The sequence below is a fragment of the Arachis ipaensis genome, chromosome B3 (assembly GCF_059453495.1).
Source record: "Arachis ipaensis isolate K30076 ecotype BB chromosome B3, ASM5945349v1, whole genome shotgun sequence".
Classification (NCBI taxonomy): Eukaryota; Viridiplantae; Streptophyta; class Magnoliopsida; order Fabales; family Fabaceae; genus Arachis; species Arachis ipaensis.
In genome coordinates, this window is record NC_142438.1 from 106,730,799 (window position 1) to 106,751,533 (window position 20,735).

A 20,735-nucleotide genomic window follows, 5' to 3' on the forward strand; every position below is an offset into this window, starting at 1 on the left:
GGTTAATTAGTTTTATCTATATTGCAAGAAGCTAAGTTTGGTGTACACACCAAAACAATATAAAGGAGAATGAAGGATTCTAAGTTTGGTGTTTCACCAAAATCCCATTATAAAACACATTCTCACTCTCTGCATAATGATGGCTTCAAGCATGATGGATGAACTAGTTAACTATTCTACTGTTTCCTAGTTTTCAGTTTTGTCATTTTTGAAAAAGAAAAAGAGTTTTACACATGGTTAATCCGATGCATTGGCAAGGTACTAAGTTTGGTGTTCCCACACCAAAGTAAGTACAAAGGCCCACAAATAAATCATGCAAGCTAACCATTTCTTTAGTGCTTGGGGAATAAGCAACTTTCAATATCATTGCAGCGGTCCATACAAGCTGTTGGAAGGACTAAGCATCATCAACCAAAGAAACAAAAGATGAACCTAAAGGCCAGCAATGATGATGATGAGAAATAGGAGAGCAAGTGAACTCCAACAGGTTGTATTGTTAAGTCATTGTTTTACATCAAATATTGCTGAAATTGAAAGTTGGATTGTATTCTGATCTGCCCTGCCTACCTGCATAGCATAAGTCTTTCTTTGTAATTCAATAAGCAAGATGTTTGATCATTCACAACATTCTCAATTTCAAAACTTCTTTGCACGCAATTTCCAAGAAATGTATCACATGAAAGTTCTTTGAGAAGAAAGATTGAGGAATTAAACAATTTTGAGGTAAGCAAAAGATTAAGAGAAGTGGTGGTTCTGGTTGTGTGATAATGTATTGAGGTTGCATGCTTGTGAAAACTTGCATGGGAGCTCATAGGCGGGACATGAAGTTCAAAGAAGTATTGTGGGGATTCTCAAAAATCTATTGATCCGAGAAGTAGCAAACAAAACAAAAGAAAGAAAAGAAAGTACAAAAACAAAATGAACATGGTCCAAGGGTCTGAGCATCAATTACTAGGCAGAAAAGAAAGAAGAAACAATGACTCAAAGAGTTGTTAGCCTAGTAAAATGCTTGTGGTTGAAGTGTGTCAAGGAAAGAGGCTTGAGCAAGTAAATCCTCAGGGGTGCTTCAACACCTAATACCTTAAAACCAACTGGTTTAGGAGTATTGATTGAAAGCTTATCTAAAGAGCCGCCTTGAGACATGATACTTAGAGTCGAGGCCAAAGCACAGAAACTATAAACTGCTTCAAGGTGATTACATATAAAGAGATCTCCATGACACCATTTGGATGAAAATCCTAAGACCTACGACTCCCAATATGTAAGGACTAGTGAGCACTGAAGCCCTTGCATGAGCATATGATTTAGAATTTATCCCACTGATACTTGATCACTTCACTCACTGCACTTTACAAGTGTTCCTCAATCCATCTTAATTGAAAGAACCTTGGAGCATAAATCTATTTCTTGCTTGGGGACAAGCAAGCTTTAAGTTTGGTGTTGTGATGACAAGTCATCTTAGCCTATTTTAGCTAGTCTTTTTCTTTAGTTTTCCTTAGAATTATGCACTTTCTTGAGCTACAAGCAAGCTAATTGAGTAGATTTTCATGTTTCCCTTGATTGAACCAACCATATATGAATTCATGCCATTTCATGAGGTTTTGTGCTATATTTGTTCCATATTATGAAAGAATGAATATCTCATGATTTTGAGCATAGCTTTGATTAGTTTGGTTGATTAATGATAGGTGAAGAAAGCTTGGAGAAAGGTTGAAGCAAAGAGGAATGGCTAGAAGTGAAGAATGGAAGTTGATCCTAGAGGCATGAAGTTAGCCCCAACGTTAGCCCCCTAACTTGGGGGCTAACGTTGGGCATGAAGATCACTCCCTGGACTCCCCACGTTTGAGCCAACGTTAGCCCCCTAACTTGGAGGCTAACGTTGGCAAGAGAAACTTGAAACTCATCCCTGGGCCAGCCAACGTTTGCGCCAACGTTAGCCCCCTAACTTGGAGGCTAACGTTGGCACATGAGTTATAAAGAGGGAGAAGGCCAACGTTTGCGCCAACGTTAGCCCCCTAACTTGGAGGCTAACGTTGGCACATGAATCACAAAGGGAGGGGCACCAACGTTTGCGCCAACGTTAGCCCCCTAACTTGGAGGCTAACGTTGGCGCCACTAGCACTAAGCAAGGCCAACGTTAGGGTCAAAGTTAGACCCCTAACGTTGGCACCAACGTCCAAACCAGAGAATTATGCTTGCTGCTATGAAAAGTTAGGGTCAAAGTTAGACCCCTAACTTTGGCCCTAACGTTGGGACCAACTTTGGCTAACTTCAAAACCGGTTCAATTGGTTCACTTCGGTTCTTCTTCAAACTTCAAGAGCAATCAACCAAGGCCTCTTTCAACCCAATTCCACCAAGAACAAAGGCCCAACTCAAGGCTTGAAGATCATTTTGGAAAGTGTATAAATAGGATAGAATTCAAGTTATTAAGGGAGCTTTCCTTTTGGAATTTTCATAATAGTTTTCGGAGAGCTTTTGAACTTGAGTGAACTTTAATTTCTTTGCTTTCATTGCTTTCATTTTCCATTTACTTTTGTCTTGGATCTTGGATTGGAGAATTGAAGAAATTCTGTTTCAATCTCAATCTTGGATCTCTCTGTTTATTTACTGCTTAATTGAATTCCATTTCCGGTTCATTGTTCTTCATCTCTTTTCTTTGCAATTTACAATTTCCTTGCTATTGTTCTTGTTGGATCTAGGAAGGCATTGAGATCTAGACTTGGTTTTCTAGTCTCTGGGTCCTGAGATCTAAATTTCTCATTTCAATTCCCTGTTTATTGCTTTTTCTGTTCATTTACTTTACTGCTTCAAGATCCGGTTCAATCCCAATTCCCTTTCCCTCTTCTGTTTGATGCAATTTAATTTTTCCTTGTTTAAATTCTGCAAATCCATTCCCCAATTCCCTTTACATTTCAAGCAATTTATATTCCTCGCACTTTAAGATTCCGCAATCTACATTTCTTGCACTTTAAGTTTCTGCCATTTAATTTCTTGTTCTTTAAGTTTCAGCAATTTATTTCTTGTTCTCTTTACTTCAATGCAATTTACATTCTGCAAGTCACACAATCATCAACCAAATCTTGATTCGCTTGACTAAATCAACCACTAAACTAAAATTGCTCAATCCTTCAATCCCTGTGGGATCGACCTCACTCCCGTGAGTTTTTATTACTTGATACGACCCGGTACACTTGCCGGTTGGATTGTGATGTTTAGTGAGAGATTCGTTTCTCACCAAAATATCTCATCAAGGTCCAGGCATGGCCGAGATGGCCAGCCCCCTAAACGAGATCAATAGTCTCCTAAGATGAACAATGGAATAAAACTGAGACCAAAGATCTCTAATACAATAGTAAAAGGTCCTATTTATAATAAACTAGTCACTAGGGTTTACATGAGTAAGTAATTGATGTACAAATCCACTTCCGGGGCCCACTTGGTGTGTGCTTGGGCTTGGGCTTGAGTGTTACACGTGTAGAGGTCCTTTCTGGAGTTGAACGCCAGCTTTTGTGCCAGTTTGGGCGTTCAACTCTGGTTTTGGATCCTTTTCTGGCGCTGGACGCCAGATTTGGGTAGAAGACTGGCGTTGAACGCCAGTTTACATCGTCAATTCTTGGCCAAAGTATGGACTATTATATATTGCTGGAAAGCCCTGGATGTCTACTTTCTAACGCAATTGGAAGCGCGCCATTTCGAGTTCTGTAGCTCCAGAAAATCCACTTTGAGTGCAGGGAGGTCAGAATCCAACAGCATCAGCAGTCCTTTTTCAACCTCTGAATCTGATTTCTGCTCAAGTCCCTCAATTTCAGCCAGAAAATACCTGAAATCACAGAAAAACACACAAACTCATAGTAAAGTCCAGAAATGTGAATTTAACATAAAAACTAATGAAAACATCCCTAAAAGTAACTAGATCCTACTAAAAACATACTAAAAACAATGCCAAAAAGCGTATAAATTATCCGCTCATCGCTGCCCAATTTTCTAAAAATTGTTTTTGGTTTTAAACATGTTACCTATAACTGAACTTCGTGCTTTTGGAATTGAGTACTCATCTGATTACACGAAGCTCAATTCTTAGGTAACTTTGGGTTGGTTCTTCCATGGTTATTATGTTTCCTGTGATTTACTTGGAACCCTCACATGCTTTTACCATTCAAGTTAATCAAATGCCTTTGGATTGTGCTTCACTCACCATTTGATTTAACTTGCCATTTTGTTGAATATGGTTCTTGCATTAGCAACAATTGGTAAATTCAACCTGTGTAACTCTCCTTCACTCAAATTTATTTCTAGCTTGTCAAGTTACACAAAATGCACTTTCGTGTTGTCAAACACCAATTTTTGCATAATCAATGACCGCGACATTGATTGATGACTTGCTCTTATATTAGTTGCTTTTATGCAATGGCATATTTCATCATCAATGACTGCTTCCTCCCCATGTTTATGAGTATGCTTGTTACTATTACTTGTGATTCATTGTGATTAAGCAAATGACCATCATCCCCCTAACCTTTGAACCATGTTTTCTAACTTCTAACTTGCCTAACATGCTAATTTCTCTTTTTAGTTTTCAACTAACTCTCTAACCATTCTTTTTGGGTATGATGCTCATTAAGCTTAATGAACAAGCATTGTGCATATATTGCTTGAATTCTTGGTTTATAGCTTTTGTGTTGAATGCTACTTCCTGTTGCTTATATTCAAAGTTTTCTTTATTTTTAGCTCACTTCATGTTAAATATGCCATTCCTTGCTTTCCATGCCCCTATTTGCCTAGTTGTTTATATCATATCATATTTGCTTTTAGATGGCCGATAAAGGAAAAACAAAGGCTACTACCTCAAAAAAGAGGAAGAAATCTCAAGCCTCCACCCTCTCTCCTTATGCCAACTATGCAAAGAACCCACTTAATGTTAGAACAGAGCAAAAATATTTTTGATGATGCAGTACAGTTGAGTAATGAATATGGATCACAAGTTTAATAAGTAAATCAACATGAAAATTTCAACTACTAAACAACAAGGAGCATTTGCTAAGATTTTGAGCCACATAAAAAGGACAGACTAAGTATAATAAGAACTAGCAATCTTTTGCTAACAAACTAGATTCTATTGTAAATTTGCTTAAAGCCAATAGATTTAAAATAGGCAAAATAATTCCCATTAGTGTCCATTAGATTTAAAATAGATTTAAAATAATATCATTAGGCAAAATATATTTCTTATTACCTTCTTAGCAGCCTCTGACTTTAGCTTGCTCCAAAATGAAACTGTAGGTTGTTACAAAAAGGACAAAAATTTCAAAAGCATAACACAGTAGATTGTTACAATTTACAAGTATTACAGAAACAATTCAATGAACTTTGATGTTGATTCTAGACAGTTAAAGTTGACCAAAATATTGCAAAGTTAATAGAGAGGTTAAATTCGTTCAATAACAAGGATTATATGTGATACTCACGTGGGTTATTTCCTTGGTCCTCGAAATTTATATCCCTTTCATCCCATGCATCTTGCCATTCCCTATGCTGCAGCGACAAATAAGTTACTAGCCATGCCATACATGTTCAAAAGAAGTCAACAATGCACACAGCAGCTCCAACACCGTTACCTCATCCTTTGCACATCCAGAAGCTTGTCCAGACAACCGCCTAGATGATGTTTGTTTGGCCTGAAAATAGGTTTCAATTTGTTAGATGAATACATTCTCAAATATAGAATGCGCTTAGTACGTTATATATTTAAGCTATAATTGATGATAAGTCATCTTATGCTAGTTTTATAAGCATTTTTCACTTATTTCATTAGGTTTTATGCACTTTCTTGCACAATAAGTAAGTGATTGGAGTGGAATTTCATGATTATTGTAATTCAATCAAACATCATTTATTTTATACAAAAGCATGAGATTTATGCAAGAATTTAGTGATTATTATGAATGGTACAAATTCTTATGATATTGGTAGAACTTTGATTGCTTATTTGGTTGATTTTAGGTGATAAAATGAAGAGAAAGAGGTTCAGCACAGGGCAACGTTGCGTTCAAATAGAGAGCACCACGTTCACTTACGACGCGCATGCATACGGGACGCGCATGCGTTAGTCAACAAAATTTGAAGATCCACGCGTACGCGTGCAAGACGCATACGCGTGGGTGTGTTTGGTGCTCATTTCAAAAGAGAGCGCTATGTTCACTAACTCAACGTTTTCGTGCACGATTCAAAGTTGGAGGCAAAGTTTTTAAATCAACGCGCATGCACGCATGACGCGCACGCATCAATGAGTCACTGGAACAGAGCACGCGAACACGAGGCTGGCACTTGAACCTGTGTTGAGGATTTCGCAACCCACGCATACGCGTAAAGGACGCGCACGCGTGGGCAGTGCTCACTAACCCAACGTAGCGCTCACTAAGTTAACGCTACTGAGTACGCGTCTGCATGATCATGGCGCGCGAACATGTTTGGGCTGAAGACTGATGGTGACCCGTACGCGTACATAACGCGTACGCGTCGATGGACAAAAAGCAAAAAAGGACGCGCACGCGTCGGAGACTGATGCCAAGGCATCTTAAGCGAGTTTCACTAGCATTTTTCTGTTAGTTTTAGTTGTTTTATGCACTTTCTTGAGCTTAAAGTAACCAAGAATGGTTAAATGAATAACAAAGCAATGAACCATCCAAACAGTATGATTTTTATGCAAATTTCATGAGTTTTTAGTTATATTACTTGAATGCTATGAATGGAAGATTCTCATGAAAATTTGCAAGACTTTGATGCAGTTGTTTGGATGATTTCAGGAAAGAAGAGGCTAGGCAAGGAAGCAACAAAAATCAATAAAGGAAGCTTGAATATCACATGTGGAGTTTAAGTTCCAGTTTAAGCTTAAACTGGAACTTAAACGGCCAAAATCATGAAAGCTGAGGAAAGGGTGAAAGTGGCATTTAACCTCCAGTTTAACCTTAAACTGGAAGTTAAACGCCAGAAATGGGGAATGCACCAGGGAGCCATTTCCACGTTTAAGCTCCAGTTTAACCTTAAACTGGAGCTTAAACGTGTTCGACCAAGTTTTCTCCTCCAGGGTTGCTTTCTCCATTTCCACGTTTAAGCTCCAGTTTAACCTTAAACTGGAGCTTAAACGTGTTCGACACCTCCAGGGCTACCTTTCTCTGCTTCCACGTTTAAGCTCCAGTTTAACCTTAAACTGGAGCTTAAACGTGTTCGACCTCCAGGGCTGCCTTCCCTATCTCCACGTTTAAGCTTCAGTTTAACCTTAAACTGAAGCTTAAACGTGTTCGACTACGTTACCCTCCAGGGCTGCCTTCTTCCATTTCCACGTTTAAGCTTCAGTTTAACCTTAAACTGAAGCTTAAACGTGCTTCCACAAAAGGCATCACTGGAAGTGTCTGGCGTTTAAGCTGCAGTTTAAGCTTAAACTGCAACTTAAACACCACTATTGGAAAAGGTTTCTGGGCCAAAAATATTGCAGTTTAAGTTAGCTTTTGAGCACAAACATTAACTTAAACTTACTCTGGTATGAAACCCAATTGAATATCATGGTTTATGGGATTGGGCCTGAAGGATTGATGAGTCTGGAATTTCAATTTGTTGAGTCATGTGTCATTACTTGATTATCACTAAGTTGGCTCAATGAATGTTACAGAATGTGGATCAGCAGCCTCATCAAGATTATGGATCATAAACCCAAAGCAAAAGGAAAGCAGGGAGAGGCCTCAAAGCCCAAGAAACACAACAGAAGCTCAATATAGAAAGTGTATAAATAGGATAGAATTTAAGTTAGGAGGGACTTTTACCTTTTCATTTTTGCGAGTTTTCATACCTTTGTAATTGAATTCAGAGCTATGACTCACTAAACCCCCTTTCATTGGGTTAGGGAGCTCTATTGTAATTCAATGAATCAATAATAGTTTATCTTCTTCTTCAATCTTTTCTCTTGAATTTTGTTAGAAAGCTTCTCGATCTAATTCCATTGGGTAGTTGTCTTGGGAAAGAAACTACCCATAATTGGAATCCTTCGGAACCTTGGGAAAGGAATGGAGGATTCATGCTAGAGAAGCTTTCTCACAGTGAATTGGATTGGGGTTTGGATGGATATTGTGACATGTAATCCTACCAAATTGTGGTTCATGAAACTGTGTGGTATAATCAGTGATCGAGCATCATCTCTTCTTATGAACATTTAAACCAAGGGATTGGGAATTTGTTTGTTTTTAGAGAGAATTGGTGAGCCAAGGGATTGGGATCCAATCATATAAGATTGCCAAGCAAAATTCAATGAACGCATTGGTTGAGGAAGAGATAAACATGTTTTGATTCAGAGATCTCAATATCTCCTATAACCCAATGGATTCCCCATCTCCGATTTTCACTTTCTCTTTACATTCTGCAACTCAATTCATGCAATCACCCCCATTCCCTTTTAATTTCAGCAATTTAGCTTCTGCTCTTTAATTCATGCAATTTAAGATTCCGCCATTTCAATTTCTTGTCATTTACGTTTCCCGCCAATTTTACATTCCGCAATTCTCATCTAATTCTTGATTCCGCTCAACTAGATACACTTCTAATCCGAATTGCTCATTCAACCAATCCTTGTGGGATTCGACCTCACTCTATTGTGAGTTTTTACTTGACGATAACCGGTGCACTTGCCGGAAGGAATTTTGCCGATCGTGCAATTTCCTAAATCGTGGCATAACTAGTTTATGCGCATCAAGTTTATGGCGCCGTTGCCGGGGATTGGTTTTCGATTGACAATTCTCAAATTGGAAGTTAACTAGATTGAGCAATTTTTTTTTGCTTTGTTAATTCAGTTCAAGTTACTTGTTGAATTTTAATTTCTGCACTCTGTTACATGCTTTCTTTCTTTATGCCTTTAAATTCAAGCAACTAACTCACTGACTCACTAACTATTTGAATTAATTCCTCAACTGCTCTAACCATACTCTTCCATTAACCAAGAGTATTTTACTTGTTTGTTGCCTGTGCTGTGTTCTTGTATGACAGGTAGGAGAGGAGAGACATCAACTCCTCCATATACCGAACCAGAGAGGACCCTTCATAGACTTAGAAGGGAAGCAAGAGGGAAGAGAGTACTGGGAGAAGAAGAATCTGAAGGAGAATCTGAGGACAATTTTGAGGAAGCTCTAGATCTCAACATGGAAAGAGAAGTTCATAACCATGGGAGAGCTGATGGAAACAATGCCATTCCCGAGAGGAGGGTTCTTGGTTCATACATAAACCCAACATCTGGGAATTGTGGTAGCAGCATTCAGAAACCACCCATTCAGGCCAACAATTTTGAGCTCAAACCACAGCTAATATCACTTGTGGAGAATCATTGTTCATTTGGTGGGAGTGCTAATGAAGACCCAAACCAACATCTCACAAAATTCCTGAGAATTTGCGACACTGTGAAGTCCAATGGAGTCCAGGAAGATGCCTATAAACTGCTTTTGTTCCCATTTTCCCTTTGGGACAAGGCAGCTAAGTGGCTGGAATCATTCCCCAGGGGGAGCCTAACAACATGGGATGAGGTGGAAATCAAGTTTCTGGCACGTTTCTACCCCCCACAAAAGGTCAATAGGCTTCGATCTGAGGTTCAGACTTTTAGACAACAAGATGGTGAAACTCTCTACGAAGCATGGGAGAGGTTCAAGGATTTGACAAGGAAATGCCCACCAGACATGTTCCATGACTGGGTGCAATTGCACATTTTCTATGATGGACTTTCTTATGAATCAAGGAAGGCTGTAGACCATTCATCAGGAGGTTCATTGAACAGGAAAAAGACTGTGGAAGAAGCCATTGAAGTGATTGAGACAGTGGCTGAGAATGAGTACTACTATGCATCAGAGAAACACAACACTAAGGGAGTCATGGAGCTGAACCATGTTGATACAATTCTAGCCCAAAACAAGGTGTTTGCCAAGCAACTAGCAGAGCTCACCAGGAAATTAGAAACAAAGCAAGTGGCTGCAATACACACACAAGAGCAAGAGGAAGAAAGCACTGAAGGAGGTGATTGGGAAGAGGCCAATTATGTAGGAAATCAACAAAGGCAACCATATGATCCACATTCCAACACTTACAACCCAGGCTGGAAAAACCACCCAAACTTTGGGTGGGGAAACCAGCAAAACCAACATAACAAGTCCACATACCAAAACTCCAACCAAAGATCATACCAAGCCACACAAAACACTTACTCCCAACCATCATATCATGGCCAAAATAATCGACCTACCCAATCTAATCCGAACCAACAATTTCAAGATCAATTAAACAGGATAGAAGGAATGCTTGCAACCATGGGTCAAGACATAACCGAATTGAAAGCTTTTAAGGAAGAAGTAATTTCTAACTTGCAAAACCAAGGAGCTGCCATCCAGAAGTTAGAAAATCAAATTGGGTATTTGTATAAGCAAATCCCGGGGCCAAGCGTTTCTCATGCTGCCAAGGCTATTGCAAGGGAAGAATGTAAAGCATAACCCTCAGAAGTGGAAAAAAGCTAAAGGAGATCTCGAGGGAAACCACAGAGGACGAAGCAAAGGAAAATGTGAGAGACAAGGAACAGGGACAATCCTTTACACCGTCTGCAACAAGAGAAAAAGAAAAAGAGGTCCTGAAGCCGTATACACCCAAAGCACCATATCCTCAACGTTTGATGAAAGGTGAAAAGGATGGCCAATTCTCCAGATTTTTGGAGATTTTCAAGAAGCTTCAAATCAACATCCCGTTTGCTGAGGCAATAGAGCAAATGCCACTCTATGCAAAATTCTTAAAGGAATTAATGACCAAAAAGAGAAGCTGGAGAAATGAGGAAACTGTGTTGTTGACTGAAGAATGCAGTGCCATCATTCAACACAAATTGCCTCAGAAACTGAAGGATCCAGGCAGTTTTCAAATCCCCTGCATCATAGGAGAAGTCATGGTGGAGAAGGCCTTGTGTGACTTAGGGGCCAGTATCAATTTGATGTCTCTAACAATGATGAGAAGAATGGAGATTGAGGAAGCCAAACCAACAAGAATGGCCCTCCAATTGGCAGATCGAACTTTTAAATTCCCTCATGGGATAGTTGAGGATTTGTTGGTAAAAGTGGGAGATTTCATATTCCCTGCCGATTTTGTGGTGTTAGATATGGAGGAAGAAGCCGAAGCTTCAATAATTCTGGGAAGACCCTTCCTGGCTACTGCCGGAGCCATCATAGATGTCCAAAAGGGTGAGCTCACTCTCAGACTGCATGATGAGCAATTGGTGTTTAACGTATTCAAGGCAATGAGCTATCCATCAGAATCACTAAAGGAATGCATGAGGGTGGATGTAGTGGACATTGCAGTACAAGAAACCTTTGAGGAAACAACAAAGGAAGTGGCAGAGGAGGAGTTCACCAAGGATATTGAAGATAGTGACATCAAGGCTGCTGAAACAACCATACCAAGCATGCCAGAGAGAGTGAAAGAAGAGAAGGAAGCACCAAAACCTGAGCTCAAAGCATTGCCCCCTAATCTCAAGTATGCATACTTGGGTAGTAATGAGAGCTATCCTGTTATCATTAGCTCTGCCCTGAGCCAAGAACAGGAAGAAAAATTGATCAATGTGCTACAAACTCATCAAGACGCCATTGGATGGACCCTAGCTGATTTGAAGGGGATAAGTTCATCCATATGCATGCATAAAATCTTGTTAGAAGAGGATGCTAGACCCTACATTCAAGCTCAGAGAAGATTGAATCCCGTCATGAAAGAAGTGGTACAAAAGGAGGTCATGAAGTTATGGCAAGCAGGGGTAATTTACCCTATTTCTTATAGCCCATGGGTTAGTCCCATCCATGTAGTACCCAAGAAAGGTGGCATAACTGTGGTGCCAAATGAGAGGAACGAACTCATACCCACAAGAACTGTCACTGGGTGGAGGATGTGCATAGACTACAGGAAGCTCAATGAAGCCACCAGAAAAGATCATTTCCCACTCCCATTCATGGATCAGATGCTTGAAAGGCTTGCAGGACATGCTTACTATTGCTTTCTGGATGGATACTCAGGCTATAATCAGATAGTAGTTGATCCTAGAGATCAAGAGAAAACATCATTTGTTTGTCCATATGGAGTTTTTGCTTATAGACGCATGCCCTTTGGATTGTGCAATGCACCTGCCACTTTCCAAAGATGCATGCTGTCCATCTTTTCAGACATGATTGAAAAATTTATTGAGGTTTTCATGGACGATTTTTCTGTGTTTGGAGATTCTTTTCCTAGCTGCCTACACCACCTTGCCTTGGTGCTTAAGAGATGCCAAGAGACCAACCTAGTATTAAACTGGGAAAAGTGTCATTTCATGGTCACAGAAGGAATATTCCTTGGCCACAAAATCTCGAATAGAGGCATTGAGGTGGACAGAGCTAAGGTGGAACTCATTGAAAAATTACCTCCACCAAGTAATGTCAAAGCAATTAGGAGTTTTTTGGGACACGCTGGCTTTTACAGAAGGTTTATTAGAGACTTTTCTAAAATAGCCAAACCTTTGAGTAACTTGCTTGTCTCTGATACACCCTTTGTATTTGATAAAAATTGCATGCTAGCCTATGAACTTTTGAAGCAAAAACTTTCCTCTGCACCTATCATTGCCCCACCTGATTGGAACTTACCTTTTGAACTGATGTGTGATGCATCAAACCTTGCTGTTGGGGCAGTGTTAGGACAAAGGAAAGACAATTTGGTACATGTGATTTATTATGCCAGTAAGGTCTTGAATGATAACCAAAGGAATTACACAACCACTGAAAAAGAACTCTTGGCAATAGTCTTTGCATTTGACAAATTTAGATCCTATCTCATTGGATCTAAAGTCATTGTCTTCACTGATCATTCAGCTTTAAAATACTTACTTGCTAAACAAGAATCCAAACCAAGACTTATTAGATGGGTTCTTTTGTTGCAGGAATTTGACATTGAAATCAAAGACAAGAAGGGTGTAGAGAACAAGGTGGCAGACCATTTATCAAGGATACCATGTGAAGAAGGAAGCGCACAAAGCACACATATAAATGAGTGCTTTCCTGATGAACAACTCATGGTAATTCACAAAGCACCCTGGTTTGCAGACATAGCGAACTTCAAGGCCACTGGGAGTTTGCCGTTGGAATTCAACAAGCATCAAAGGAAGAAATTGGTAAATGATGCCAAATACTTCATCTGGGACGAACCATACTTGTTCAAAAAATGTTCGGATGGCATACTCAGAAGATGCATATCAGAGGAAGAAGGAAGGGAAGTCTTATGGGACTGCCATGGCTCCACTTATGGAGGACATTTTGCAGGAGAAAGAACAGCAGCTAAGGTGTTGCAGTGTAGTTTTTATTGGCCCACTATCTTCAAAGATGCAAGGGAACTAGTGAAGCACTGCCATGAATGCCAGAAAGCGGGGAACCTGCCAAGAAGAAATGAAATGCCACAACAATTCATTCTGGAACTTGAATTGTTTGATGTATGGGGGATAGATTTCATGGGACCCTTTCCCACCTCATACTCAAATAATTACATCCTTGTAGCAGTAGACTATGTCTCCAAATGGGTTGAAGCAATAGCAACTCCAACCAATGATAATAAGGTAGTCATGAACTTCCTCAGAAAACACATTTTTTGCCGTTTTGGGGTTCCAAGAACAATCATCAGTGATGGAGGAAGCCACTTCTGCAACAAACCATTAGAGGCATTGCTTCTAAAATATGGAGTCAAACACAAGGTAGCCACACCATACCATCCACAGACGAGTGGGCAAGCCGAAATATCTAATAGGGAACTCAAAAGAATCCTGGAAAAGACTGTGGGAACTTCAAGGAAGGACTGGTCGATTAAGCTAGATGATGCTCTTTGGGCATATAGGACAGCTTTCAAGACACCAATTGGAATGTCTCCTTACCAACTAGTATATGGAAAAGCTTGCCATTTGCCACTGGAGTTGGAGCACAAGGCATTCTGGGCCTTGAAACTCTTGAACTTGGACAGCAAAGCTGCTGGAGAAAGAAGGATGTTGCAAATTCAAGAGTTGGAAGAATTCAGAGCTGAAGCTTATGAGAATGCCAAAATTTACAAAGAAAGAGCAAAGAAGAAGCATGACAGCAACATAGCCCCAAGGAAATTTGAGGAGGGACAAAAAGTATTGCTCTACAATTCTAGGCTGAAGCTATTTCCAGGGAAGCTAAAATCAAGGTGGTCTGGACCATTCCTTGTAACCAAGGTCTCCCAATATGGACAAATAGAAATCATGGAAGAAAAGTCACAACGAACCTTCACGGTGAATGGTCAAAGACTCAAACATTACTTGGGAGATGTGGAGGAGAAGGACAAAGTTAAATATCACCTCAACTGAGGCAGCTGACCGTCAAGCTAATGACGTTAAAAAAGCGCTTGTTGGGAGGCAACCCAACCTGAGGTAATACTACCTTGCTGTTTCTTTTATTTGTTTCAATAAAAAGGTGAAGTAGTTTCTGTGCATTGCAAGGAATTAAGTTTGGTGTTTCACACCAAACAATGAATTCGTGGATCAATAATTCAAAGGGGAATGTGTGACTCCAAGCTTGGTGTTCCACCACACAGATTAACTGAACACAACAACCTTTGAATTATATGAAAGGAACAACCATTCTAAGCAATCACAGAAATGCTTAAAATCCTTAGCAGCAACTTCATTCCAAGGAGAATTCAAGGACTCAAAGAGCAGAGGAGTAAGTAGAAGACTAAGTTTGGTGTTCACACACCAACTTAAGACTCAGACACTTGCCCATACATAGTTGAGCTAACCACTCAAGTGCTTGAGAAGCAAGCAACTTCATCACTCTTTGCAGGAAAGGAAACAAGGATCTTAGAAAGAGCATGAAACAACAACTAGGAAAAGAAGGAGAAATCAAATTGTTTCCTGGCAACAAAGAGAAAACAAGGAATTTCACAAGGTGGTATTGTTCCTTGACAATTCTTTAAAAAGGGCAAACAAAAGCATGCTTGTTCTGATTTAAACTGTAATTGTTGAATCTTTCTGGAATGTGAAGTTTTTAGTATGATTGTCTGTTTATTGCTTTGAATAAAATGAATACCTAGATGTTTGGATATAACTTCACCTTCTTAAACAAATGCTTGCCGTGCTTGTTCTGTTTCCAAAAATAAAAGAAAAGTGTGAACAAAAGTAGCTTGGCTCAATTAGTGACAAATCAAGTAGAATTAAGTGGTGGTATGCATGCTTGATTGTTTAGTCAGATCACTGGAATTAAAGTGTGGAATTATCATTTTTTTGTGTAGAAATTGAAAACTGTCTATGGATCTTGATGAATAAATGTCCTTGGCCATGAAAAAGAAAGAAAAAGAAGAAGAAAAAGCCACTGAAAAAAAGGCAACCAAAAAGCAAAAAAATTGAGAAAATAAGCTAGGCACTAATGGTTTGAACTTCTGAGACAAATGCCTGTGGTGTTTATGTATTAAGGATATGCTTGGATGAATAGGTTCTGAGGAGTGTTTCAACACTTGGTAACTTGGGTTAACTAACCCGGGATTATCAACCAAAAGTCCATTATCAAGAGCAACCTAAATACAAAACATTTAGTCACACAAAGAGGTGCTGGGCACCAATGTCTCAAGAAGAAATGTGAACTAAAATGCCTGCAGTGGATATGTGTAGTGCACTGAGAAGAAAAAGAAAATGCCAAAGGCTTGTGCAACACATGACACTAAGCAAACAAGGAGCAAAGGAGCTCAAAGAAAAAGAAAAGAAAAACAAAGAAGAGAAAAGTGCCAAGGACATAAGAATAACAAGAGGCCATAGCAGTGGTTGATGAATGCAATAAAAAAAGTGATAATCTTACCTGATAAGAATGAAAAAGTGATACTGCAACTTTCTGCATAAAACCCTTCTGATGAACTTCAAGTGCTTACTAATATAGCCAATGTAATTACTTTCTGTTTCATACTTTCTTCTCAAATAACTCAGGACTTGCTTAGGGACAAGCAAGTATTAAGTTTGGTGTTGTGATGCCAAGGCATCTTAGGCGAGTTTCACTAGCATTTTTCTGTTAGTTTTAGTTGTTTTATGCACTTTCTTGAGCTTAAAGTAACCAAGAATGGTTAAATGAATAACAAAGCAATGAACCATCCAAACAGTATGATTTTTATGCAAATTTCATGAGTTTTTAGTTATATTACTTGAATGCTATGAATGAAAGATTCTCATGAAAATTTGCAAGACTTTGATGCAGTTGTTTGGATGATTTCAAGAAAGAAGAGGCTAGGCAAGGAAGCAACAAAAATCAATAAAGGAAGCTTGAATATCACATGTGGAGTTTAAGTTCCAGTTTAAGCTTAAACTGGAACTTAAACGGCCAAAATCATGAAAGCTGAGGAAAGGGTGAAAGTGGCGTTTAACCTCCAGTTTAACCTTAAACTGGAAGTTAAACGCCAGAAATGGGGAATGCACCAGGGAGCCATTTCCACGTTTAAGCTCCAGTTTAACCTTAAACTGGAGCTTAAACGTGTTCGACCAAGTTTTCTCCTCCAGGGTTGCTTTCTCCATTTCCACGTTTAAGCTCCAGTTTAACCTTAAACTGGAGCTTAAACGTGTTCGACCTCCAGGGCTACCTTTCTCCATTTCCACGTTTAAGCTCCAGTTTAACCTTAAACTGGAGCTTAAACGTGTTCGACACCTCCAGGGCTACCTTTCTCCGCTTCCACGTTTAAGCTCCAGTTTAACCTTAAACTGGAGCTTAAACGTGTTCGACCTCCAGGGCTGCCTTCCCTATCTCCACGTTTAAGCTTCAGTTTAACCTTAAACTGAAGCTTAAACGTGTTCGACTACGTTACCCTCCAGGGCTGCCTTCTTCCATTTCCACGTTTAAGCTTCAGTTTAACCTTAAACTGAAGCTTAAACGTGCTTCCACAAAAGGCATCACTGGAAGTGTCTGGCGTTTAAGCTGCAGTTTAAGCTTAAACTGCAAGTTAAACACCACTATTGGAAAAGGTTTCTGGGCCAAAAATATTGCAGTTTAAGTTAGCTTTTGAGCACAAACATTAACTTAAACTTACTCTGGTATGAAACCCAATTGAATATCATGGTTTATGGGATTGGGCCTGAAGGATTGATGAGTCTGGAATTTCAATTTGTTGAGTCATGTGTCATTACTTGATTATCACTAAGTTGGCTCAAAGAATGTTACAGAATGTGGATCAGCAGCCTCATCAAGATTATGGATCATAAACCCAAAGCAAAAGGAAAGCAGGGAGAGGCCTTAAAGCCCAAGAAACACAACAGAAGCTCAATATAGAAAGTGTATAAATAGGATAGAATTTAAGTTAGGAGGGACTTTTACCTTTTCATTTTTGCGAGTTTTCATACCTTTGTAATTGAATTCAGAGCTATGACTCACTAAACCCCCTTTCATTGGGTTAGGGAGCTCTATTGTAATTCAATGAATCAATAATAGTTTATCTTCTTCTTCAATCTTTTCTCTTGAATTTTGTTAGAAAGCTTCTCGATCTAATTCCATTGGGTAGTTGTCTTGGGAAAGAAACTACCCATAATTGGAATCCTTCGGAACCTTGGGAAAGGAATGGAGGATTCATGCTAGAGAAGCTTTCTCACAGTGAATTGGATTGGGGTTTGGATGGATATTGTGACATGTAATCCTACCAAATTGTGGTTCATGAAACTGTGTGGTATAATCAGTGATCGAGCATCATCTCTTCTTATGAACATTTAAACCAAGGGATTGGGAATTTGTTTGTTTTTAGAGAGAATTGGTGAGCCAAGGGATTGGGATCCAATCATATAAGATTGCCAAGCAAAATTCAATGAACGCATTGGTTGAGGAAGAGATAAACATGTTTTGATTCGGAGATCTCAATATCTCCTATAACCCAATGGATTCCCCATCTCCGATTTTCACTTTCTCTTTACATTCTGCAACTCAATTCATGCAATCACCCCCATTCCCTTTTAATTTCAGCAATTTAGCTTCTGCTCTTTAATTCATGCAATTTAAGATTCCGCCATTTCAATTTCTTGTCATTTACGTTTCCCGCCAATTTTACATTCCGCAATTCTCATCTAATTCTTGATTCCGCTCAACTAGATACACTTCTAATCCGAATTGCTCATTCAACCAATCCTTGTGGGATTCGACCTCACTCTATTGTGAGTTTTTACTTGACGATAACCGGTGCACTTGCCGGAAGGAATTTTGCCGATCGTGCAATTTCCTAAATCGTGGCATAACTAGTTTATGCGCATCAAGTTTATGGCGCCGTTGCCGGGGATTGGTTTTCGATTGACAATTCTCAAATTGGAAGTTAACTAGATTGAGCAATTTTTTTTTGCTTTGTTAATTCAGTTCAAGTTACTTGTTGAATTTTAATTTCTGCACTCTGTTACATGCTTTCTTTCTTTATGCCTTTAAATTCAAGCAACTAACTCACTGACTCACTAACTATTTGAATTAATTCCTCAACTGCTCTAACCATACTCTTCCATTAACCAAGAGTATTTTACTTGTTTGTTGCCTGTGCTGTGTTCTTGTATGACAGGTAGGAGAGGAGAGACATCAACTCCTCCATATACCGAACCAGAGAGGACCCTTCATAGACTTAGAAGGGAAGCAAGAGGGAAGAGAGTACTGGGAGAAGAAGAATCTGAAGGAGAATTTGAGGACAATTTTGAGGAAGCTCTAGATCTCAACATGGAAAGAGAAGTTCATAACCATGGGAGAGCTGATGGAAACAATGCCATTCCCGAGAGGAGGGTTCTTGGTTCATACATAAACCCAACATCTGGGAATTGTGGTAGCAGCATTCAGAAACCACCCATTCAGGCCAACAATTTTGAGCTCAAACCACAGCTAATATCACTTGTGGAGAATCATTGTTCATTTGGTGGGAGTGCTAATGAAGACCCAAACCAACATCTCACAAAATTCCTGAGAATTTGCGACACTGTGAAGTCCAATGGAGTCCAGGAAGATGCCTATAAACTGCTTTTGTTCCCATTTTCCCTTAGGGACAAGGCAGCTAAGTGGCTGGAATCATTCCCCAGGGGGAGCCTAACAACATGGGATGAGGTGGAAATCAAGTTTCTGGCACGTTTCTACCCCCCACAAAAGGTCAATAGGCTTCGATCTGAGGTTCAGACTTTTAGACAACAAGATGGTGAAACTCTCTACGAAGCATGGGAGAGGTTCAAGGATTTGACAAGGAAATGCCCACCAGACATGTTCCATGACTGGGTGCAATTGCACATTTTCTATGATGGACTTTCTTATGAATCAAGGAAGGCTGTAGACCATTCATCAGGAGGTTCATTGAACAGGAAAAAGACTGTGGAAGAAGCCATTGAAGTGATTGAGACAGTGGCTGAGAATGAGTACTACTATGCATCAGAGAGACACAACACTAAGGGAGTCATGGAGCTGAACCATGTTGATACAATTCTAGCCCAAAACAAGGTGTTTGCTAAGCAACTAGCAGAGCTCACCAGGAAATTAGAAACAAAGCAAGTGGCTGCAATACACACACAAGAGCAAGAGGAAGAAAGCACTGAAGGAGGTGATTGGGAAGAGGCCAATTATGTAGGAAATCAACAAAGGCAACCATATGATCCACATTCCAACACTTACAACCCAGGCTGGAAAAACCACCCAAACTTTGGGTGGGGAAACCAGCAAAACCAACATAACAAGTCCACATACCAAAACTCCAACCAAAGATCATACCAAGCCACACAAAACACTTACTCCCAACCATCATATCATGGCCAAAATAATCGACCTACCCAATCTAATCCGAACCAACAATTTCAAGATCAATTAAACAGGATAGAAGGAATGCTTGCAACCATGGGTCAAGACATAACCGAATTGAAAGCTTTTAAGGAAGAAGTAATTTCTAACTTGCAAAACCAAGGAGCTGCCATCCAGAAGTTAGAAAATCAAATTGGGTATTTGTATAAGCAAATCCCGGGGCCAAGCGTTTCTCAAGCTGCCAAGGCTATTGCAAGGGAAGAATGTAAAGCCATAACCCTCAGAAGTGGAAAAAAGCTAAAGGAGATCTCGAGGGAAACCACAGAGGACGAAGCAAAGGAAAATGTGAGAGACAAGGAACAGGGACAATCCTTTACACCGTCTGCAACAAGAGAAAAAGAAAAAGAGGTCCTGAAGCCGTATACACCCAAAGCACCATATCCTCAACGTTTGATGAAAGGTGAAAAGGATGGCCAATTCTCCAGATTTTTGGAGATTTTCAAGAAGCTTCAAATCAACATCCCGTTTGCTGAGGCAATAGAGCAAATGCCACTCTATGCAAAATTCTTAAAGGAATTAATGACCAAAAAGAGAAGCTGGAGAAATGAGGAAACTGTGTTGTTGACTGAAGAATGCAGTGCCATCATTCAACACAAATTGCCTCAGAAACTGAAGGATCCAGGCAGTTTTCAAATCCCCTGCATCATAGGAGAAGTCATGGTGGAGAAGGCCTTGTGTGACTTAGGGGCCAGTATCAATTTGATGTCTCTAACAATGATGAGAAGAATGGAGATTGAGGAAGCCAAACCAACAAGAATGGCCCTCCAATTGGCAGATCGAACTTTTAAATTCCCTCATGGGATAGTTGAGGATTTGTTGGTAAAAGTGGGAGATTTCATATTCCCTGCCGATTTTGTGGTGTTAGATATGGAGGAAGA

At 39.7% G+C, this 20,735-nt stretch overlaps 2 non-coding genes across 2 annotated transcripts; both read right to left on the bottom strand.

The window, feature by feature from the left end:
• Positions 1 to 9,609: 9,609 nt before the first annotated feature.
• LOC148571943 (small nucleolar RNA R71) lies at positions 9,610 to 9,713 on the bottom strand. Its single transcript, XR_015907811.1, has one exon. It is a non-coding gene; the product is annotated as a small nucleolar RNA R71 (small nucleolar RNA).
• A 9,454-nt stretch (positions 9,714 to 19,167) lies between these two features.
• On the bottom strand, positions 19,168 to 19,271 carry LOC148571944 (small nucleolar RNA R71). The gene has a single exon (XR_015907823.1). It is a non-coding gene; the product is annotated as a small nucleolar RNA R71 (small nucleolar RNA).
• Positions 19,272 to 20,735: the final 1,464 nt, after the last annotated feature.